Below are 4,705 nucleotides of genomic sequence, written 5' to 3'. Positions count from 1 at the left end.
CTCTAGTCTTTCCCATCTTTTCATCAGCTCTTCCTCATCCAAAGTCATGGTTGCTCTACTTTACACTCTCAGTGATGAGAGACTCAAACCCTTGCCTAAGGAAGGGATTCACCTTACTTTCCTTGAGAGAAAAAAGGACTTGCTAATTTTGGTGGCAAGCAACTCAAATCAAAATCCGTTCACTGCGATTATGGTAACTTAAAGCTTTTCACCTAAAATTAATCATATTTTCCTTCATGACTAACACTACATAAATATCCATGGCACATCATATGCCTTTTTTTTTTTTTTTTAGTGTGGTACACCATATGACAATTCATCTAAACATTTATATGCACATAATTTAAAGTTTATTTATTTTGCATCCTCTTTATTCCGTTTATTTGCTATGAAGCTCTTGTTGGGGATTTGGATTATCCGAACGTATTTTTGGTTAAGACCAACTAGCAAAGTGTGTTCTTGATTATTCATCCATGCAGAGTCTCGTGGAGATCTGATGAGTTTTATGAGTAAAATCTCAAAAAAACAAATTCATTAGTGAAAATAAAATTAAAATAGTGAGTCTGAGAAAGGGAAACCCGAACTATTTAGCTACTACTTTTAATTTTTGCTTAATAGAGATTGTTCGCCGTTGAATATTTTTACTTGATGGAGATTGCTCTATCATTGAGTAAGGTTATTTTCTAGATGGAGATTGTCCGTGTTTGAGTGATTGTTGTCTGATGGAGATTGTTCACCATTGAATGATTTTTCCTTTGCTAGCATGTATTGGGACTCAAGGAGATTGTACCGCTCACTCTTAACATGCGCGAGCAGGCTAAGTTGCAACCACGCATATTGCTCTCCCATGATGTAGGCGGGCTAAGTGCCCATCATGCTTGTTGCTCAGGGCGAGCTCTATGCTCACCCATGTTACTCCCAGTGTGGATGAGGAAACTACCCGCCAGGCTTTTGTCAGGGGTGAGCTTTAGTGCTTACCCTTGAGCCAAGTGTTGCTTGGTGTAAGCTTGGACGCTCACCGGTGACATGCACAACGTGGGCAAGCCAAAGTTCTTGCTACACTAGTTGCTTAGGGCGAACTTTATTGCTCAACTGTGATGCTCCTAGAGTGGGCGGGCTAAGTGCCTACCAAGCGTGTTGCTTGACTGAGTTTTAGAGCTTGCTAACGACGCAGGTGAGCTAAATACCTGCCATGATTGTTGCTTAAGTGTGCAAGCCTCATTACTCGCCTAAGCTTTAGTGTAGGTGGGCTAAGTGCTCGCCATTTTTTTTTTAAGCTAATGGCAACTTCATTGCTTACTTAAGCTTTAGTGCTTGCTCGAGCTTTAGTGCATAAGCAGGCTAGGTTCCCGCCACACTTGTTGGTCAAGTGAGCTGTTCTTGGTGCTTGGGATGAGCTACGTGTCGTCCCTATGATGCTGGCGGGTCTAATGGCAGCTTGCCTCTTCAATGTTTAAATCATAATATTAACATGATGTATATAGAGAAAGTGATAAGGGATTTATCTTAGCAATTGTTTTGGCATGGTTTCCTTTTTTATCTTGAACTCTATTCTTCTCTCCCACTATAATCCTTTGTTGATTGCAGTACCTCCTTTGTGATGAATTAGCTTCTGTTAGGTTATGCAACCTTTTATTTTGAGAGCAATTTGTTGATCTCATAGACGGTACTAATTGTTGATCCAATTTTCGTTGTAGCGTTGGAATGGCGCATGATAATGACTTGGGAATTGGTACCATACTCGAATGTTCATTTATTAAGTAGACAATAAATAAGCATATAAAATGTAAATAAAGAGAGAGAGAATTTTATATGGCTCAGCATGAAAGTCTAAATGTTATATTTTATATGAAAATTTGAAAAAGTTGTAATAATTATTTAAAATGAGATAATTTAATTTTTGTTAACCAAACCAGCGATAAATGTGACCTGCTATTTACCCTTCGATTAGTTTAAGGATATGCTTAAATAGTGAGTTAAGATAAAAATTAAAAATTGAATAAAATATTATTAAAATATTATTTTTATTTTAAAATTTAAAAAAAGTAAATTATTCATTATATTTTATATAAAAAATTAAAAAAAATAAAATAAAGAGATAAGAAAGGGATAAAGCCTTCATAGTTTCTACATCTTGTTAGAATCTTTTTGACCAATGCTGGGCCCTACACGCTAATGAGCTTCTCTACAGTACAACTGACAACCCGTTTGGATCTGCCTTGCATTTCTTCTTCCTTGGACAGCGAGAGGCGTACATGAATTTGACAAAGTGCACCTCACCACGGTCCATACTAGATTTTGTTAAAAATTATCCACGAAACAGGAGACGAGTCCTGTCTTAATGGAGTAAGTTCATATACTTTGTTTGATGTTTAGTTTTTTTTTATTAATTTATTATAAATATTTTGACTACAAACAAATTATATAAAAATAAATTTATTAATCACATTATAAAATTATTTTTATTATAAATACAATATTTTAGTATTTAATCCACTATTTTAGTCTTGTACCAGAAATATGAAAGCATTTGACATTAGAGATAATTTAGTGTTTTTTGGCTTTGAAAATGTAAAATAAACAGATAATTCGTTATTACATGATATAGTAAATGGTTGTAGCAAGTAATCGTTCGATTTTATAAATCATCTTATTTAATTATTATAATTATATATATATATATATATATAATATAATAAACAATTTAATTTTTTTAAATTTCAAAATAAAAATTATATTTAAATAATATTTTATTTAATTTTTAATTTTTATTTCATTACAAACTTGTTTGTGTAATGAAACGAAGTATAAATACATATGCAATAGATCAATTAATGGAGGGAATGGCATGCAAATGGGTAGCTAAGCTAGAGCCTAGGGGTGTTGCTGTCCGGGCCCTCGGGGAGGCGGTGGCGGACTTGGTGCTACTCGTCTGCTTGCGGGCCCGTGGGGAGCATAGACTTCCAAATGCACTGCTACTAAACTCACCGTTCTGGGAAAGCCTTCTCTATCTTGCACATATTTATTATTGTTACCTATCACCATCTTCTCCCCTGTAACAAATTTATCCTTTTTTTTTTATTAAAAGCAGAAACATATACATATATATATTGAAGAATCATAAAAACAGATCGAGCATGGAAGCTGTAAGCATGTATGTATGGTGGTGATGAGGTAAGTCATTTACTGTTAATGGAGATCAAGTATCACAGACAGACATGCATATATCTCTGACAGAATTAACCCTACACCAGGCCAACTGAGAAACCTCTGGTTTACATCATCATCTGCATACCAACTCTGAACTGGCGCGCCTGCACATGATGCCATGGATGCGCGCACACATATACATACAGAAGGGGGGGTTGACTCGATGGAGAAGCATACATATTGTTAAGAATTTATACCTCTCAAATTTTCTTTAGAATCTACCATCTACAGAAATATTAAAAAAAATAAAAAAATAATAACAATACAAAATTTTATATGAAAAACTTTTAAAATAAGAAAAAAAACCATCAAATCAAGAAAACCCACTAGCAATTTTTCTCCGAAAAATTTTACTAAAATTACAAATTACTAACTACGCATGTCACTGATGCACTTAACCAAAAAGGCAGGCTAACCTCTCATACACACACTCTCAAACACAACTACGACCACACACGCATACACACACAAACACGCAGATACAGAACGCGGCCAGGGTCCATGCGTCTGAACACAGAAAGAAGTTACAGCCTTATATATGTTACATGTTAGCTAGAGCAATTAAAGGTGCCTACTTATACCAGCGGCAGACATGTTCGAAGCAAGGAGGATGGTAAAGACCAAAAAACTGAGGTATCGTTTGAATCCAAGCCTCATCATGTTGTTGCTGCTACTTACCTCGGGGAAAAGATGAATTAATAATGAGTAGCACAATTTATATATATATATATATATATATATACAAGTATATGGTTGGTTTGTTTCTGCGCAGTTTCCAGCTAGCCTTCCTGATCTGTCCCCCACTGCACTCCAGTCCTATTGCTTTCGCTCTACAGCATGCAGAGTCAAACTTTCAGAGCAAGCCAGCCTAACCTTTAAGGCGTCGGGGTTCGCTACTTGACTTTCTCGACAAGGATTTCTTCCGGGTACTTTCTTCTAAAAAGACTGTTGGTTTAATTTTCTTTTTTCTCAGACGAACAAATTGAGTCCCTTGAATGGATTGGCATCGGCCGCCTTTTGCTGAAGGAAATCCAAATATATAAATTTTAAAGTAAATTTTGTTTTCTTATCGCCGCCTCGTCCTTTCCTACATCAAATATATATATATATATATATATATATATATATATATATATATATATATATATATATATATATATATATATATTATTACTATTGGAATTCATAGTTGAAGAGACTAACGTGCAGATGAAAAAGTAGGTTTCCTAAAATCATCCCAATTCAAAATTCTGATTTCAATTCAAAATTTTTATCTTATTATTATAATTTTTTTAAATTTTTACATAAAATATAATAAATAATTTTACTTTTTTAAATTTCGATTCAACTTTTTAAAATTTCAAAACAATAATAATATTTAAAAATAATATTTTAAACTTTCATTTCAATTCAAAATCCTCATCTTATTTATCAAAGCTGCCCTTAATAAAAAAGCTTTTAAAGCAACTGACCAAAATTTGGAATCAGGGTTCTA

At 34.1% G+C, this 4,705-nt stretch overlaps 1 long non-coding RNA gene across 1 annotated transcript; it reads right to left on the bottom strand.

Annotated features, from left to right (window-relative positions):
- Positions 1-2,732: 2,732 nt before the first annotated feature.
- On the bottom strand, positions 2,733-4,271 carry LOC122280946. The gene is made up of 2 exons (XR_006230098.1): positions 3,786-4,271; positions 2,733-3,053 (listed from the first exon to the last, which is right to left on the bottom strand). It is a non-coding gene; the product is annotated as an uncharacterized LOC122280946 (long non-coding RNA).
- Between the last annotated feature and the right edge of the window lie 434 nt (positions 4,272-4,705).

Source organism: Carya illinoinensis, chromosome 11 (genome assembly GCF_018687715.1).
Source record: "Carya illinoinensis cultivar Pawnee chromosome 11, C.illinoinensisPawnee_v1, whole genome shotgun sequence".
In the NCBI taxonomy this organism is placed as follows: domain Eukaryota; kingdom Viridiplantae; phylum Streptophyta; class Magnoliopsida; order Fagales; family Juglandaceae; genus Carya; species Carya illinoinensis.
This window is presented reverse-complemented; position numbering and strand designations above follow the sequence as displayed.